Source organism: Euprymna scolopes, chromosome 16 (assembly GCF_053919585.1).
Source record: "Euprymna scolopes isolate OS-2025 chromosome 16, ASM5391958v1, whole genome shotgun sequence".
Lineage (NCBI taxonomy): Eukaryota > Metazoa > Mollusca > Cephalopoda > Sepiida > Sepiolidae > Euprymna > Euprymna scolopes.
Genome location: NC_136497.1, coordinates 83,914,331 through 83,935,314, shown reverse-complemented (window position 1 = coordinate 83,935,314; position 20,984 = coordinate 83,914,331).

The window sequence follows — 20,984 nt, the reverse complement described above, 5'->3', positions numbered from 1 at the left end:
AGGATGCCTGTGCAGCCTCGTCGGCATTCTCTCGTAGAAATACATCATGCGATTAGCAATAAACGAACCCTTTCTCAAAGAAGGCAAAGCTTGAGAGGTTGATCCTACTAGACCTGCAATGGAGCAACTTCTACACCGCAATCAACAGGAAAAAAATAATCTAGACTCTGTTGGTGTGCTAAAAAGCTACAGGGCTTATTTGCAATATAATTTGCACAATGTTTATTTTCACAAATGATTAAACCAATCGTTTTTCTGGTTAGTCCACATCTACCTTCATACAAATACTCTGTGGAAATGCATGATATATATTGTTCCCTAGTGGTAAATATATGCGCTCATATATGAGCATGACTTATAATTAGGGCTGTGACAACAGCATACTCTTTTCATTGATTTGACTCTCGAGCATATACTCGGCACAGACACAGTTAATCAACTGAGAAGCACATCACTCTATATAAAAGCATATAAGATATCAACGGATGCACACTCGAGAGTCGGAATAATAAAAAGAATATGCTGTTGTCCTAGCCCTAATTATACTGATCATTACGGTATTTGATTCACTGTACAGAAATTCTTTCAACTAATTGAAAGTGGCTTCATACCTTTCTCAAGAAAGTATTAAATACTAGCAAGACGACCGACGATACTCGGTCGTAAAATATACATAAATATTACATTTTCATTAATGCAGAGTGCTTATAGACTATTATAAATAGAAATACTGTAAGTATTAAACGTAATGTTTCATTTCTTTTTTAAAAAATTAAGTAAAAATAAAACGTAAAGGAAACGAGACATGTGCATGCGAGTATTATGGGTTTTTTCCTGAACAGTTAACGTCTTGTAAGTAAAAAATGTACTCAAGCTGAGATCGAAACCAAAACTTAGAGACAGTGCGGTAACCATTAGCCTAGCGTGACACGTTCGGAAAAAGTGTTTTCAAACCTACTTATTCTTAACATAAGAAGTTTGGCATGTGGACCATTCACACATGCACATTCGTGAAATAGTTGACAAACAGATAAAAATCTGATGACCCCCAAATACGTACTAATTTTTTTTCGTTTTTACTCCTTAGCAACCTTTTTTCAGATAAAACGCGATTAAATAGTTTTCTACGTGTCTGAATACCCTAAATACCAAATTCTAAGTGTGTAGATAAAAAATTCGTTGAGTATATAGGTTGAGAAGTATCCTCAAACACACACACATCTTCACTTTTATAGATATAAAGATAAGAATACATCATCAGCAGCAGCAACATGATGACCAGCGTCATCATCTCAACAACTGACATTTATCAATTCGTTCTTGATAACTGACAAAGTGATACTCGGATGAATTATGGATTCGCAAACAGCAACCTGATGGGCGCAGGAGGAAGACTTGATTTTCAGGACATAGCACATGTATATCTAAAAAGCCAATGCAAAATTAAAAAAAAATCACTTCAGGAAAGGAAAATAATGACAAATGTGCATCATTTGTGCAGTGGTCGTGCAAGGACAGGGTTGTGTAGATAGGTGGCACTTGTGCAGATGGGTCTGAGAGAAGGTAGCACATTTAGAATGGATATATTCGCGTTCGGGATTTTTGAAATGAGGATTAAACATTCATATTATTTTGATTATCCGGACTACTGCTCTCATGTTGAGTATGATTTTTACAACTTTTCGGTCGATATAACCTCCGACCTTCTTCAGAATTATGTGCACATTTCTCGAGTTTGACAGAAAATTGTTCGAGTTCAAGAAAAATTTCCTAAAAATACCTAAAAATGTAACATAGCGTGGACACACATATGGGGGTTGTATGCAAATGTGGAGCTGTGTGCGAGGTGACGTCACAGCAAAGAACAAGAAACAGATACAAAAGAGGGACGTGTGTTGCAGATTGAGGATCAAGTTAGGAGTTACAATCATGTTTTATGATGGAAGGTACTGTTGTATTATGTGTGTGAATACGTGCTATAACGACGTGCATGTTGAATTTTTATTTTATTTTTGATTTTGAATACATATTAGTTTTTTTTACATATAACTAAATTTAATTAAATTACAGGCGTCCAAAAGTTAAGAAACGCTGAAAATTAATACAATCTTTAGCAATTTTAATAACAACTTAACGAAATGTCGACTCTGAATATTCTAAAAAAGCTAACTATACAAGAAATCAGCTTATTTGTGACCATTATAATGGAAAAAGGTCCATAGGGGGATTGCTAAAATATTGAAAAGTTCTTAAAGCGTTGTTTTTCGGGTTATTGAAAATGGAAAAAAAGGTTTACCATTGACTGGAAAGAAAAAGAAAATTACAACTAAGAGGGACGATAGAAAAAGCACTTGATCATTTCGTTTTGATCGCTTTAAAACTGCGGCTTCGATATCCCGGGATTTTACATCCAAAACTGGACAAAAAAATTTCCCGATAACCAATCTCACGAAGATTAAACGAAGTTGGATCATTTTCAAAAAGTCCATGCTCAAAGCCTTTAATTTCTTAATTTTATTTATTGCGAACTATTATCCTCATCTTTCTAAGTTGTTGTTTCATGACGTTTCGGATAACTATTTCGCTTGCCTTCGTCAGTTGGTAACCACGACGGGATAGGAACTCCGAATCTCCTAACTGCATCCTTAGCAATTACTGTCTTCCATAGTTGTTGCCGTCTCACTACGTTTTGGCCAAGTAAACCTCTGGCCGGTTTTGCGTAGGATTGAAACCGCTATCTTCAGAAAATTCTCACCTGGGATCGTAGAGATTCAACGTCTCTATCAACTGCGCCACGGGCACCGAAGGACGATCAAGGTTGGATTTTTGGGTCTCATAAATCCACGTTTATTTATTATCTGATCTTCCATGGTCGTGTCCGTGCCGAATGGTATATATATTATTTTAATTGGAATTCATTATTGCGATGAGTATTATTTATCAATTTATTTATTGCGGACTATTATCCTCATCTTTCCTCAGTTATTGTTTCGTGACGTTTCGGCCAACTATTTCTCCCCTTTCTTCGGGTGGTAAGCGCGACGAGATAGGAACTCTGAATCTCCTAATTGCATCCTTAGCAATTACCGCTTTCCATAGTTGTTGTCATCTCACCATGTTTTGGGCAAGTAAGCCTCTGGCCGACTTAGGGTAGGATAGAAAACGCTATCTACAGGCAAACGTCGTGAAATAACAACTAAGAAAGATGAGAATAATAGTCCGCAATAAATAAATTAATAAATAATACTCATCTGAATAATGAATTCCAATTAAAATAATATATATATACCATTTAATTACTATTAAAAATAAGCAGGCAAAATTGCTATTCGTCGAAAAACATGTGTTTTTGAGAGAAACACATGGAAAAAGGTTCATTTTAATGATGAATCTAAATTCAATCATTTCGGAGCAGACAAAAGACCACATGTCAGAAGAAAAATGAAGAAAGGCTGTCCCCTAAGTGCGTTAAAAGTACAGTAAATTTTAGAAGGGGCCGTATATTGATATGGGGCATAATATTTTCAAAAGGAACTGCCCCCCCCTTGTGAGGATTCATGGAAAAGTTAATGTCGTAATGAACAGAGAATTGATTAGGGAACATGTGGTTCTAATCTTTCTGATTCTGATATCTCTATGCAAGACAATGCACCGTGCCATAAAGCAAAAATAGTTTTATAAGAGCTAAATAGATCCAATATTTGCGTTATGGATTAGCTTGATCAGAGCCCCGACCTAAATCCAATTGAAACTGTTTGGAAAATTATTGGTGATAAGATCACAGAAAAAAAACCCCAAAATCTTTATGATTTATGGGAATGTATAAAAAGTCCTGGAATAATATCTCAACTATAACATCTGAACGATTGGTTCTTCTTGCAGCAAAATATGCTATAGTGTGATTAAAGTAAGGGGCTTTTCACTAAATACTTAAAGGATTCTTTATTTTTTCATTAATAATTTGCCCCGTTCCTTAACTTTTGGACGCCTGTAATTTAATTAAATTTATTAATATGTAAAAAAAAAACTAATATGTATTCAAAATCCAAAATAATAAAAAAATATTTTTTATTTAAATACCATTAATAACTTTTGGACGCTACCGTATGTGCCATGGTTTTATAATACGTTCATTCATATGTACTTTATTTGAATAATAAAATGTAATATATGTAATATGTAAAAAATAAAATATATTATAATACTAAGATCTGTTACATGTAATGTGTTTGAATAATACATTTTATTATATTTAATGTGTCTGAATAATAAGTTCTTTGATATGTAAAGTGTTTGAATACAAGTTCTATTAAATGTAACGTGTTTGAATAAGAAGTCTTATTATAGCTAAATGCGCTGAATTGTTTTAGATTGTCTGTTGTGATGGGCGAGCAATGCGACTTTGATATATTAGTCAGTTAGATAAGAATGCTCATGTGGTCAATATTTATATCAGCAATCATTTAGAGGATAGGCAATAAATCACGTTAAAAGAGTTGAATTATTAATAGAAAGCGGAATTATATAACGCTAGATGTTTATATATATATATATATATATATATATATATATATATATATATATATATATATATATATATATATATATATATAAAAGATAGACTTTACTCTAGGATAGCGATACAAAATAAAATTTCGGCCCTGTGGTGGGGCATTGGAATACACCGACTGCCCCCCTGCAGGGGGTAAAAGTCCCTCAATGGGGGTCCTGGATATGACCATAAACTATATCCAGTGATGAGGCCCCAGCTTGCGGGCTTTGGGGAGTGTGGAGCCACCCTTTAATTACCATTGCTCCCAGGTCCACTCTGACCCGGAGTGGTAGTGCCTGTTAGGGTTCCAACTATGGGTTAAATAGAAACCGACTTGAAAACAACAAATATATTCTATTAAAAATTTTTTCTTCAAAATCTTTGGATTCGGCATTAAATAACCTGAAAAGGGTTGATATGCCGTAAAACAAAAACAACCAACCAACCAACCAACAAAATAAAAATTGAAATTGACAATAACAACATATATATTAATGAATAAGTCTCTCTCTCAATCTCTCTCTCCCTCTCTCTCTCTCTCTCTCTCTCTCTCTCTCTCTATATATATATATATATATATATATATATATATATATATATATATATATATATATATATTCAAGCAAATATTATTAAATGCAACGGAGACAGTTTGCTTTATGATTCTTTTTTTTTTTTTTAATTTTTCGATTTTCCGTATAATCTTTTTTTTGCATCAGATTCAAAAATATTTTAAAAAGTTCCATAGTTGTTGTTGTCACGAGCGCTTTCGATTCGTCCACGAATCATCATCAGATGTTGAATAAAAGTCCGAAAGAGCGAAAATGAGAATTAAAAGTGAAAACTAAAATATACAGTAAACGGTGATGAGTTAAAATATATAGAGTCGATGAAAAGTCGATTAAAAATAGAGGTCGATTAAATATTCGAGTATTAAAATCAGCAAGTTCGTGGATACTGTTAACAAAATCCGTCTAATACGAACTAAGCAAGACATTTTAGAACGTTACTGCTTTTCCCGAATGCAATATCATTTATGATGTGTTAAAGCGTTCTAATATATGACGCTTAAAAGTATTTTCAATTTTTTAATATTATTTTTTATTTTATTTTTTTATTTTCATTACATTTTCACCCCAAACAAGGCAAATTGCCACTTTGGTGTAGGGGGCTACTATCAGGGGCAACAACTACTGGGGTACTATGTAGGGATTTGGGCAGCAAGATGTCGGTTCACGTTACACTTGAACTTCTGCACGTCAGTACTGTTGGGGAAGCAGGGACGTGGAATGGAATTCCAGAGTCTAGCGGTTCTGGGGAAGAAACTATTGGAGTAAAAAGATCTTTTACATCTAGGGATCTCTACAGTGTGGGGGTGGGATTTAGCAGCCTGTCGGGTTTGTCGAGGGTGCTCACGTCGTGGGGGCACAAGTGATTGCAGTTCGTCAGAGCATTCACCACTAAAATACTTGTAGAAAAGGCAGAGGGATGCAACATTTCGTCGATGGGACAGAGGCTGTAGCTTAGATGCCAGTTCAGGGCCTATCAGGTTTGCGACTCGCTTTTGAACCTTGTCAAGGAGCGAGAGACTGGTAGCAGATGCACCAGCCCAAATGTGGCAGCAATACTCCATACATGGGCGAATGGTGGCCTTATAGAGGTACAGGATACTTTCGGGTATCAGTAGTTTTCTAGCACGGTAGAGAGAGCCCACCTTTCTTGCAGCGGCCCTGGCAATGCCTTCAATGTAATTGTTCCAACTCATGTTTCCTGTGAACGTTAGGCCAAGGAGTTTGAAAGATGGACTCTCAGATAAAGAGTCGTTGGCCATTGCTATGGGTGGTAGAGAGGGTTTCTTGTAATTATTGAAGGAAACTAGTTTAGTCTTGGCAGTATTGAACGCGACCAACCACTTTTGTCCCCATTCCACTACAGATTGGGGGTCTTCCTCTAGTGTTTCTGCCATTTCTTTAGAAATGTGTTCATTCGTCTTCCTGTCGTGCCTGCCATAGAGTGTAGTGTCATCAGCATATATACCCATCTCAGAGGCAATTTTGTCGGGGAGGTCATTTATGAATATCAGGAACAATAGAGGTCCAAGGATAGAACCCTGGGGCACCCCCGCATTTATTTCATATTGTTTAGATGTACGACTGTCGAGGACAACCTGGATTTTTCTCTTATCTAAGAAGGATTTAATTATGTTAAGTATTCTACCAGTGATACCGTATGATCTGATTTTCCTGAGGAGACCCTCATGCCATACCCTGTCAGAAGCCTTAGATATATCTAGAGCTACCGCTCTACCCTCCCCCGCTTTGTCCAGTGAATGGTATATACGTTCAGAGATCACAGTTAGGATGTCTGCTGTGGAACGGACTTGTCTAAATCCATATTGTTTGTCAGTCAGTAGTTTAGCATCTGTAAGATGATGGACTAGAGCATGGTTAATTATGGTCTCAAATATTTTGGCAAAAAGTGGGAGGAGGCTAATGGGGCGATAATTTGATGGATCTGTCCTTTCGCCAGAATTCTTGAATACTGGTACAACAGAATCAGTTTTCCAACAGCCCGGAAAGCAAGCTTCATTAAGGCATTTGTTGTAGAGTTTGGAGAGAACTGGAGCTACTTCGGCTCAGCACTTTTTTAATAGCACAGCTGGGATAAGATCGGGTCCACATGCTTTTGAAGTGTCAAGGTTTTTTATGATAGCATGCACCTGAGCAGGGGTGATTTTCAGATCGTCTAGCGTGGCGTCTGTCCGCATAGGAAAGTCAGGTAGGGGGTGGTTGGAAGGGTCCAGTGTGGAGTTGGAGGCAAACCGACTGGCAAGCATGTTAGCCTTGTCGGTTGCTGAGGAGACAACCTCGTGATTGTTGGTTAGTGGGGGAATTGTTGATTGCCCATTATTTACTATACTGTTGTAGATTTTCCAGAAGTCTCGAGTTCCTAGTTTTTGTGCTTCGATGCGCTTTTTAGTGGTTTCCGTAAATTCTCTCTTAGCTGTTGCTATTTCTTTCTTAACGTTATTTCTAGCTTCTATATACTTCAGTCTGTTTGAACTGGATTTATGTCGGTTAGACCGACGGTATGCATGCTGCTTTTGAGCAATGGCAGTTGCACAAGTCGACGTAAACCATTGGGGAGAGTGGGGCTTACTATAAAATTTCCGCATGGGAACATGCGCTTCGATTGCAGTTTTGAACCAGTCAGTGGTCTCGTTTGCACACTGTTCAGCAAGGAGAGAAAAAATATTTCTCCATGGGGCATCTCTAATTAGTTCCCTGATGGCTTCCCAGTCAGCCTTTTCATAATATCTCGTTGTCTTGAGCACTGTCTCTTCAGTTTTGGGTCTAGAGTTTAGGGCGATTTCAACTATTATCACTGCATGATCAGCGTTCCCGAGTGGGCTGTGGGCCTTCGTTATGCAGTCATCGGGAACTGTGGTCAAAAACAGATCTAGAAGTGATGCGTGTTGTTCTTCCTGGTCAGGGAAACGGGTTGGAAACGTAACAATTTGTGATAGGGAGTGAGATATAGTGAAGCTATGAGTTGTGCTGCCCGCTGCATCTGTGTAAGTAGAGAATCCAAGCCAGTTTTTTGTGGTGGACATTAAAATCACCAAATACATGTATTTGTGCGCTAGTATCGAGGGACAGTGCCGTGTCTATGCTGTCAGATACTTTATTTATTATGGTGCAGTCCTGAGTCGAGGGAGAGCGGTAGAGAAAATAATAGTAGCTAATATTGTGTTGCATGTTTAGTGTAAAGCACATAAAGGCTTGATCATCTGTTTCTAGGTTTGTTTCTCTAGTCAAGGGAAGGGTATTACGAATGTAAACTCAAAGTCCGTGCATATGTCTGTCAGAGTCCTTACGGCAGAGTGGGAGATATCCAGGCATGTTAAAGTGGTTAGAGGGAATGGAGGAGTGTAGGTTAGTCTCACTTAGTGCTAAGATATCCGGGGTATTTGTTAAGAGAAATGCTTCAACATCAGCTAAGTTAGTTCTAAGCCCACGGATACTTGTGAATGAGAGCCTCAAGGGAGGAGGCAAGTTGAATTTGTTTGTCCCTAATCCTGGTTTAAGCTTATTTTTAGATTGTACTGTCGTCATATTTTTTTAAGAGTTTCGGTAAGGGGGAGCTAAACAAGAGGTTATGCAGAGCTTCAGAAGTGCATCACAAGTAGACCATCAGCTGAGCTTTCTCCAATTAGGAGTGTGGCCTCAGGAAAGCCCACCGGGGATGAGTGCAGGGTCCCTTTCCATGCGCGTCATGGCACTACAAACAACCCGATATTATTCAACTGTTGATGGAGCAGCCGCTCTAAGCGCTACCAAAGAGTTAGGGCTCCTGTACTACCAGTCGGGAACAGCAGCCAGGAACTGTCAATCCGGTACCCTCAACCCATTAGAAGAAGGTCAACCCAATCTAATACCTCAGGCATATCTCATACTCAAGCACTCCCAAATGTTCAGTTTTAGGGGTGGGGAGTGCTGGGAATGGGGAAAAACGGCGTTCGTTGCCCTAGCCAGGAAACAAGATCTACCGCTGGGTATTTCTGTCGAATCACTGAGATAGTGTCTCTGCGCTTGACTAATAGGCAAAGAAGGAGTATGGAAGCCGGGCGATAGACAGAGCCTATCTACTCCTTAAGCAATTTAGGTTTGCAAACCGGTGAATTTGTTTGAGTCACCAGCTCTAGGAAGGTTGTCATCCAAGACTGAAGAGGCCTCTCTCCCCTTTGGTTTAGTTTCAGAGTTTTCCTTCTCCTAGACGGATGATCTGGGAAGACCTACTGGGTCCGTCAGCACTGAGAGGGTTTTCTCCGCGCCATGGTTCTAATCCAGGTATTTCTGCGACCCCGCGTGGTTAGTGTTACTGGGTTAGTTTATGGGGGGATTATATCTCTGCTGATTAGTTACACTCCTCAAAGTGATTTAGGGACATGCTATTTAATTGTTAATGGATAAAGGGGGTGAGTGAAGTTCATGCAGTGTAAGCGTCTATGATTGTAAGAGGGCTTGTTAGGGAGGAGATAATGTGGTTTTAGTCTTACCCTTTTTTATTTTATTTATGTTAGCTTAGGTCTAGGATAATGTTACAGTATGAGTAGGTATTAAGAATTGAGCTACGAGTTGTGCCCGAGCTATTTTAGATGATAGGAGAGTTAAGATGTAAGTGCAATATAGTATGGATAAGACAGCAAGTTTTGAGTCATGCGTAATTAGGTGAATAGATATATGGGCAGGTTTTGAGTCATGCGTAAATTAGGTGAATAGATATATGGGCAGGTTTTCAGAAGGTGCGAATAGAGTTGAAGTTGTAGGTATTTTCTAGTAAGAGTCATGGGACATTTTGCATAACAAGGAGTGTCGTTTCAATAACGTATTAATCGTTGCAAAACTCGAGGGGACAGTTATGTAGTGCAGATCGCTTTGTTTCTGAGTACTTTGGCTGTTAAGTACCTGCCTCTGTGTGCTTAGGCTGTTAAATCCCTTACTGGATAGGAATGAGCTGTAATGCATGCCTTAGAGGTAGAAATGTATAGATGTTTAGTGATGGCTATTAAAACAGTTTGCATGTGAGGGATTAGGGGCTGGAAGTTAGCGATTCCACTACAGATGCGGGGCAATGTGGGAGTTTAGTGGCGGATAGGTTGGAAGGAGTAGATTGTTAGCGTTCAAGAGAAAAGGGGTTATTTATTTACAGATATATTTCCATTAGGATTTTTGAGTTACAGGTAAGGTTTAGTTTGAAGAAGGGGGGAACTTTTTTTTTTGCATGCAGGTAAGACAAACGCAATCGTCTTGGAGGTAAAATGTATAAGATTTCGTAGCTAGCTATTAGGTTTTTCCCTCCCAGTTATAGGAGCAGCTAGTTCGGTGAGTTTCGTGGCGGCGAAAAGAGTCTTGGAGATGATAAGTGTAGTAGTCGGCTATCGGATATTGATAACGATCAATTAATAGTCTTAATCGAAGCCAAGCCCATGCATAACTTTCGAGACCTTTCCTCTGAATTAGACGTAAGGTATCCGACGATTTCCAACCACTTGAGAGAGATTGAAAAGACAGAAATATCTTTATAAATGGGGTCATCATGAATTGAACGACAACCAAAAGGCCGTTATGAAATGTGATCTTCCCTTCTTTTACACAATGAACTCTTTGTCGACTAAGTTGTGACTTGTGATGAAATAGGGGTTGTTTATGACAACCAATGATGCTCAGCTCAGTGGTTTCACGCCGACCAAGCTCCACGACACTTTCCAAGCCAAAGTTGTACCAAAATAAAGTCATGTTGACAATTTCGTGGTCTGCTACCGGTCTCATCCATTAAAGTTTTATGAATGTAGGCGAAACAATTACGGCGAAAAAAATACTGTCAACAAATAGATGAAATACATCAGAAACTCCGACAACAACAACCAACATTATTCAACAGAAAAGTTCAATTCTTTTACACGACAATGCCCGGGCGCATATGGCTAAACTGTGCCTGCAGAAGTTAAACGAATTGGGCTACGAAACTAGAATTTTAACTTGATTAAATAATCCGAAATAAGAAAAAATGATTTTTGTTTTAGTCTATATTCGCTGTGCAATAATTTATATAAATTTGAAATAGGTTTAATTAAATAACAAGTTGTTAATGACAGTTTGGGTGAAAAAAATCACTGATATCGACCCAATGCTAGGAATTCGGAATAGGGATATGCGAGCGAAAACAAAAATTTAAAGTGGTTACGATTCAAAAAAATATTTGTGATTTACGTAATATTCATGTATTTAATACTAATCTGATATTTGAACTTACTCTCAGCTAAACTAACTAAAGATAAAAAAAAAAATCCTCTACTTATTTATTTTGAGCCAAGTAAATAATACTAAGTACAAATCAAAATATGAAAAGAATATTTTTACCCTGTTTAAATGCAAAACCTCACTGAAATAAACGTTTTCAAATATATTTAAAAAATAAAAAAAAACGTCTACCGTAGGGTGGGCGCGAATGCAAGCTATAATATTTCTCAGTCAATATCCAAACTTATTGGGGCTCGCCAACAGCCATAACCTAACGCTGAAGATTTATGTAATTAACGTATCCGAATGGTAAAAAGCAGTTTATGCATGCGCAGATGCTGAAATTGTTTAGAAAGGGACGATTTTACGTGGTTTCCCCATCAGATTCTGGAGTTGTTAAGGTAGAAAAAAAATAATATTTTATTCTAAATTTCACATATTATGTATCCAATGTCCCTGCCCTTTAAGACAGTAACATAATCATTCTTATCCATTTTGGATTTCAAAAGTTTTAGCAAGCATACATACATACATACAGACAGACAGACGTACAGACAGACAGACATACAGACAAGCAGACATTTGTCTTTTATATAATAGATGATAATGTTTGCTTGGTGCATTACATAAATGTTGTGGATAAAACAATCGTGAATACCACCATGTCCATAATAGAGCCCTCTTCATTGGATATGGAAATTTGGAAAATTGGCTTTTCCATGGGTTGATTAGCTATTTAATTGTTCAGAATTTTAATTAATGCACTTAATATTTACTTACTATATGCCAACATTAGATACAAACAATTGTACACAAGTTGAGTTGTTGCCAATAAAAGCCTAGCGTTTTGAAAATGATTAACAAAATGAGTGACGCGAAGTTTAAGAAAAATAGGTGTGCATGTGTGTATGTGCATGCATATATGTTTGTATGTGTGTGTATTTTGGGAGCAAAATTTTATCGATGCAAGTCTGATTGATGACAAAACAGTTTTACCTTCTTTGATCGTTTTTCAATTGTTTACTTGACTCGATGAACGAGCTTTTGTGATAACATTTCAGATTACCGTAAAAATTGAACTTAAATTGAAAATCTCATCTAAAAAAAAATGCGCCGTCAGAAAATTGCAAAAATACCAGAAATTAAATGGGTGTTGAGTTTGGGAATGAGTGTTCTTCACCGATTCGATAGAACTGAGTGAAAAGATGGGCTATGCTCAGAATAAAAGTGGAGAATCATCACATTAGAGGGATTCTATAACAAATAAAACGTCCAAAGGCCAGGGAATGCAAGCATTGTAGTCTTTCATGAATTCACGTAAGAATAGTATTTTAAACCTGTCCTGGAACGAGTATATTAACTAGTCTATATATTCAACGAATTTTTTTTCTACAGACTTGAAATTTTGTACCAGACTTTGGGGTAATTGCGCTAAGTCCAGAGTAATTGCGCCAACTAGCTAAGAGTGCTCTTTTGGCAACCAGACATATAAAGAGCACTTTTTTAGTTGGCGCAATTACTCTTAGATGTAGCCCAATTACCCCAACGTATGGTATATAGTGTATTCAGACATGTGGACAAAAAACGCTGATAAGAGGTCAAATTTTTTTAATGGTACGTGGGAGTCATCAGATTTGTATCTGTTACCTGTTTCACAAATGCGCAGGTGTAAACCGTTTACATTACAGATTCCTCATGTACAAAATAAGCAGGTTCGAAAACATCTCTTTATAGAAAGTGTCAACATAGCCTAATGGTTATCGTACATGACTCACTGTTAATAGGTTTTGGTTTCAGTCTCAGCTCGAGTAATTTTCCTATTTACTTACAAGAAATGAACTGTTTAATAAAGAAACTGATACTCGCATGCACATGTCTCTGTTTTTCTGCGCGATTTTTACTTTATTTTTTAAACAGTAATTTAATGTTACATTTAATACCAGGGAACGCCCGGTACATCTTCTAGTTTAATATATTCTAGATTTTCCTTTAATTGTTTTTAATACTTCTTGCTATCCAATCTTTTATCTCGAGCCTAGCCACACCTATCTCGCGACAAGGTTGCTTAAACATCTTTATCTCGTTTGATTTTAAAAGTGTGTAAGATTTAACAGCCGCCATAAACTTGGCGATAAATTCAAGCGGCTGACATGCAATCAAGTGTCAACTGAATTGAATTGGAAAATCTACAAAGAGAGCATTTCATCATGGTTCGCCAGCGTGACGTTGGTGGGTTTGATGGCGGCCGGAAAAAAAAAAGACGAAGGTGGGTGTGGCAGGTTTCAGAGGTTCCTTCATAATGCAGGACCCACATTTCTTTAATGTTTTAGTTTTCTTTTATATCTTATAATTTTTTTCCTATTCTGAAAAAAGTGCCTCCCGATAAAAGAGATTATAATTGAATATACCTAAGCTATACTAAGTACTTATCAGAAGGTACACACACACACGCACACAGACGCGCGTGCGCACACAGACACACACACATCTTTATCAAATTCATCAGTTGAGGTAGGTTGATAATCGAACACCCATAAGTCATTTTCATTGTAATCATTTTATAGATCGATTAATATCAATGAACTCATATATATATATATATATATATATATGTATATATATGTATATATATATATGTATGTGTGTGCGTGTGTGTGTATGTGTGTGCGTGTGTGTGTGTGTGTGTGGATACATCTCTCTCTCTCTCTCTCTATATATATATATATATATATTTCTATGTGTATATATGCATGTATATATTGTAAGTATATATACTATATATAGTTATATGCAAATATGCGTTGGTGCGTATGTATATGTATAAATATGCATGTATATGTATATATGTACGTATATATATATATATATATATATATATATATATATATATAAACTTACAAATTTTACATACATGCACACAAATATATATATATATATATATATATATATATATATATATATATATATATATATATATATTTATATATGTATAATCTATGACGGCACAAAATTTAATTTCCATACTGAGTGACAGTTTTACTGATTTATCTCACAGATTATAAATAATCACCTTGTCCATTGAAGTACGTCTTTACACACACACGCACGCGCGGACTCACACACTAAGTGATGGACGAATGTTTGTTTAAGAAATACATTATTTGTTGAGGTAAGTCGATGGGTAGATGTCAACGCGATTGTTCTAGGTTCAATCCCCGGCTTGGGAGAGGTGCTAGTCTTGCTGCACTGATGAAACAGTACTGTATGTGGATGACTACAAATATCGATGCCTCCGTTCAGCCTCGAAAGACAGAGGATACCCCCTGTAGGGGCAGCCGCGCATGTAATTGTGATGCAAGGGTTGCGCAATTCCAACCACACCTCTCCTGAATCGACACTGTTTGTAGACCAGTGGCAAGGAGAAGTCCACAATGACTGGAAACAATGGCGAGATAAGCGGAGAGCACATACAGCACCGGAAGTCCTAAATGGTCACCCATCTGATACCGGCCAGGTTCATTGTTGCTTAACTTCGGTTATCTGACGGGAAGGGTGTTTCAAACGTGATTATGCTGTATTGTAAATACCTACACTATATATATATAGGGTTTGTATTACTGTACACATAGATTCGGAAAAGTTGTCAAAAAACAAATATATAACAAATAAATGTTATCAAAGGCAAGATAAGTTACTTTTCTACCTAACTGGATATGTTTTCGGTGTTTTTATTTAATGTAACATGTTTATTCAGCTCGAAAAACATACTATGTTTACCGATGTATTGGAAAATTCAAGATGGCACCCGACTCTCTCTTTAACACGGTAAGTTTGGGAAAAGGTGCTATAAATATAAAGCTAGACAAAATACTGTTAGAAACTTGCTCAATATATATTACCCTGACATAGGTTGACATATATTCGGTGTTGTTTTAATAGTATTTTGTCTAGTTTATTATTTATAGCACCTTTTCCCAAACTTACCGTGTTAAAGAGAAAGTCGGGCGCCATTTTGAATGTTCCAATACATCGATAAACACAGTATGTTTTTTGAGCTGAATAAACATGTTACATTGAATGAAAACACGAAAAATATATCCAGTTTGGTAGAAAAGTAACTTATCTTGCCTTTGATAACATTTATTTGTTATATATTTGTTTTTTGACAACTTTTTCGAATCTATGTGTACAGTAATACAAACCCTATATATATATATATATATATATATATATATATATATATATATATATATATATATATATATATATATATATCAAAAAATTGTTTACGTTAGACTTGAAGACAACCATATTGTAGTTTTTTGCGTTTAAATTAAAAGATATATCAAAATTTGAATTTTACTTTAAGTATTATAGTATCTGTTCCGTGCATATTTACCTATAAGTATGGCAAACCACTTATAATTAAATGGCTGTAAGTATTTTTTCAAAAATAAACAATTATAAACAGAACGACTCATAGAAATCTATCTATATTCTTTTTTTTTTCATTTTAATATACTTTCATAGAAATGTTTCTGTTATGTTACCAGAAACTATATTCTTGACGTCAGAAGTGTCACTCTCATACATTAATTCCATAGCTAATATAACATACTGACCCAACGGATCACGGGTAGTCTAGTATTATTAAGGAGTCGTGATTTCAAAAGTAAAATAAAAAGTATTTGGGTGCTATCAGCTAGAATCGAAACCGAAATTAAAACTGTAGCATTCGAAGCTGGTGACGTTACCACTGTACTAAGGTGACACTCATATGAACTGATTTAAAATAAACTAAGATGAATGTACAAAATGTATAACGATATTTTCAATTTTTATCGCTTGTCGACCCTTTAAAAACTATTTTAACCGGCTTAAGACCCATAAAAGGACGGTCCTTAAAAAATCCATTCATTTAAGGCCCTGCTCTGCGACTTTTAGTTTCGAAGGAGATAGAGTTTAGTGACATGGAGACGGACAGACTGACATATAGTTTTTTTTTATATAATAGATCAGTATATATGTGTGTACGTATGGGTGTATAGGTGTATAATCCTTCGTGTTAAAGTCAATGCAAGAGATCTGATGGTTCAAAGCTTTCAGTTCAATATATTTAGATTAATGTTAGATGTAAGTTAACAAAATACTTTTTTAGCCCAAGGTAAATGGTTATTTATTGACGTGTGATATTCTCTTTTTTTTTTTTCGTTTTTTTATTTCATATTCTTTGTTTTACTTTTCCTATATGATTGAATTTCAGGAACTAGTTCATTTCACAAGAATAATTCACCTTTGAAGTTTTTTTCCTTCCATTTTTTTAGATTGTTTTTCGAAAAAAGTCCATTTTTTTTTCTTCTTTTTTTGATGTGATAAAGATTTTGTCTTAACTTTTTCCACTTTAGAACTTGACTGTAAAAATTGTTTTGGGTTCGAATCAAAGAACTTATTATAATAGAACCGAGAAAAACATATACTAAATTTAAAAAAAAAAACGATTTAATAGGTAGATAATAGGTTTTTATTTGACCGGATTGGTTCAATAATTATTTCCATGTTTCCGTTCAGTCTTGAAAGACAAAGGATACCCTTTAGCGGCAGTAGCGCGTGTAATTCTGAGGCAAGGGTTGCGCAATCCTAACCACACCTCTCCTGAATCGGCACTGTTTGAGTCCAGTGGCAAGAAGACGACGAGGACGACCGGAAACAATGCCGAGATAAGCGGAGAGCACACACAGCACCTGAAAGTCCCAAATGGTCACCCATTTAGTACTGACTAGGTTCAACATTGCTTAACTTCGGTGATCCAGCGGAAACCAGTGTGTCAACATGTTTATGCCGTATCAGGCATCATAATTATTTACTCGATGTTCGTGGAAAATGTGCTATGACTCGCCTTGAAAGGAGAACTAAAAGATCATTTTATTTTAACCTCCTAACTATAGATTTCATTCATGGGCTATGATGTGTGGAGTGTGAGCGAGATTGTTTGAAGCACTAAAACATTACGAACTTGTAGGCTTAGCATTATCATTTTAAGACTAGTTCTTCAGTGTGTCCATCTAAAAGACCCGCATCTATTTATACTTGTATGTATATAATGTATACGTCTAGACCATGTAGATACTGTGATTTAGGCTTATGAAAATTTCCAACACATAACATAATGTTGGCCGAATTATTAAAATTGTAATTTCATAATTTAAAAGGTGTATTCTAGCAAATCTAACAAATATGATATAAAACGATAACTAAATGTTCCTTGCTCATAATCTGTCATCAATTAAATAGGCATTAAAGTGTGTCTTAGTTTCAGAGTGGCATGGCTCTTTTCCTTTTATAACTACAAGAAACATTGTTAGCCACTAATAGCCAAGGCTAATGATACTTCGTTTAAACTTCTCGGCATAACGTTCACGGGGAACTGATACAATGTGTGCATCGCCAAGGCGTCTTCAAAGAAGGTGGGCTCTCTCTACCGTGCTAAAAAGTGACTTACGCCTGCGAGTATCCAGTACATTTACAATGCCACTTCTTCCATGGATTTAGTATTGTTGCCACATTTGAGCTGGTGCATCTGCTACTAGTCTCACACAGGTTCAAACCAGAGTCGCCAACCTAATAGGTCACGTACTATCAGCTAGGCTTAAACTGCTGTCCCATTGACGTAATGTTGCACTCCTCTGCCTGTTTTACAAGTAATTTAATGGTAGATGTTCCGACAAACTATAAGCCCTTGTACTCTCTTGACGTAAATATCTCCGACAAACTGGACAAGCAGCAAAATTTCACTACTACACAGTAGAAATCCCCAGATGTAAGAAAATTTCACTACTACACAGTAGAAATCCCTAGATGTAAGAAAGCCCTCTACCCTTATTAGTTTCTTTCATAGTACTGTAATAATTTGGAATTCCCTTCCAGGTTCATGTTTCCCTGACTGGACTAATATGCAAAAGTTCAAGTGTAATGTAAACAGACATCATGCTGCTACACTCCCTACATAGCACCCCAACAAAGTATGTCTCAGATAGTAGCCTCCTACATCAAAGTGGCACTGTGCCTTGTTTGAGGTGCAAATGCAATAAAAAAAGAAGGATGGATTTATTTAATATTTTAAAAGATTTATTTACAAATCATGGTTGAATCGTTTGTTAAAAAAGGGAAGAATATAAAACTTGACGAGAAAGATGATTTTGCCGATTGGATGGTTTTATGAGAAATGTCACAGCCGTAACAAAAGTTTCAAGTTTTTGCCAACTTTATCTTTTCAGCAGCTATTTTACTGGTTAAAACCCTATAAAAGAGCGGTCCACAAAAAATGCAATTATTTCACTTGCTCGGTCGGTCTATGACCGTCTTGAACGAAGAGTAGTTTGAGAAAATTAAGACAGACAGGCATAGTAGGTTTTATGAATCAGATTTGATAGCAATATAATGATTTATATGAAAAAAAAACAAAAACATTTTTATTTGTTCATTCAGATATGGATGAGAATATGATGGTGTTTACCTAACTTAACAAATTAACGAATGAACACGTATGCAAGGCAATGACAGGAATAACGTTAGAGATCACCTTAGACGCTTGGCTGAAATTTGAGAAGTCGATCATGTGATGGACGTCACAACGGAAATGAGAGAATGAGGAAATAAATATCGCTGTTCGAAAAAAACAAAACAAAAGAAAACGAGTCAAAGTTCTTTCGTATTCTTTGTCTACTGAAGCTACCACGTGTTTGTTCCCGTACAATATTACACCCGGTCCTGGCTAATATAATGATAACAGATTAGATAAAATATTTTATTCGAAATTTTGAGAAAAATTCCCGAGTTTTACAAGATTCGCATGAAAGTCAAAACTTACATTGTCCAAAAGCAACTAGAAATCGAAAAGAAAACGGCACTAGTATTCTAACCGACATTGCAACGGTAGATAGAAATATAAGATGCCTGGAAGCAATGCGAGATCAAGAGAGAAGAATGAAAATAATAACGGCGTCTACATGTTACTATACTAGTTCGCCTACGAAATCTTGAGAGTGTCATCTACAATCGCATCTTCATGTAAAGAGTGATGCTATATTGACCCATTAGCATTACGCAACGCGATTTTAAAGTCAATTCATTATTTAAACTTAATTTAATGCTACCAAATGTGCATCCGTCTAAGCACTGACGAGATTCAACGGTGTTGTATCCTGATGTAAGATATATATATATATATATATATATATATATGTATAAATTACAATTCAATTTACCAAAATGATCATAGATGGTAAAATTAAAGTATATTATAAATCTTAAAGAATTAATATTCATAAAGTTATCTCAGCCAGATGTAAAAGCTCGATAAAACCAAATAGGAAATAGAGCTTATAATATGAGCAAACAGTTAATAAAATATGTTAAAAAAACACTTTGAAATGAGTTTAAAACATATTTAATCTGAAAAGGAAACACTAGATAAATGGATAGTCCTTAATCCGCGGAGTTTCGAAGAAATACGTTCCTTCTCATCAGAGGGTAGGAATAAGCAAAATGCGGGATCGGATTTAGCATGCAGAAGTATTTGATGAAACAACAAGTAAGTCAAAGATCTTACTTGAAAAAAAAAAGTGAAGCAAGAGGAATATAGCAAAGAAAAAGGTGATTACACACGAATGGATAGTCTGGTGGAAGATAAAAAATCCAGTGACGGTAAAATCCAAATGTAAAACTTATATATATATATATATATATATATATATATATATATATATATATATATATATATATATATATATATATATATATATATACACGCATAGGGAATATTAGTGACAGATTTGCCAAATAAATGTGACTGGCTGTTCAAAAGTGATATTTTGCATCGAATCCTCGTGTGGTATTATTCGTATTAGAGCGTTGCTAACATCAAAAAATCTTTTTATCCGCCATAATAATTCTATTATTTATTTATTTAAATGTATTTGTGGTTCGCAATACGTTGAGCGGATGTCGTAGAAATTGGATTCCTGTGTAAAACGACACATTCCAGCTAAGAGTCTTCATGCTCATTTTTCACTATAAGACATTTAGAATAATACATACGGTGCAGCCATATATGAACACCTGATAAACAGCCCTGTTCGTGCTTCCAGATTTAGTATTTACTTATCTTTCATTCTTAATAAGTAACGCTCATTATTTCATTTGAAAATTTTAGAAACCACTTATCTTAAGTCCTTTTTGTAAACAAAACAGAAAGTGTTTTCTATTTGATTTCTTTCCCTGCATAAATTATTCCCTTCGCACTTTTTGTCCCCTCCACGCCATACTTCTATTTCATATTAATTTTTAAATCGTAATTATACCTCAATTTAGCTCTGTTGAACGAGGTGCCAAAACCAATCAGCTAGCTATTTCATTTTTTTGGTTTATTCATTATGTTAAAATTATGTCTATATTTAGCCGTTTTAAAGTTCTGTACCCGAAAGATTTTCATGTATATAATATATATATGCATATATATATATATATATATATATATATATATATATATATATATATATATCTACATATATATGTATATATATTATGCATATATATATAGTAAGTTATAAAATATATATGGCGATTAAGCT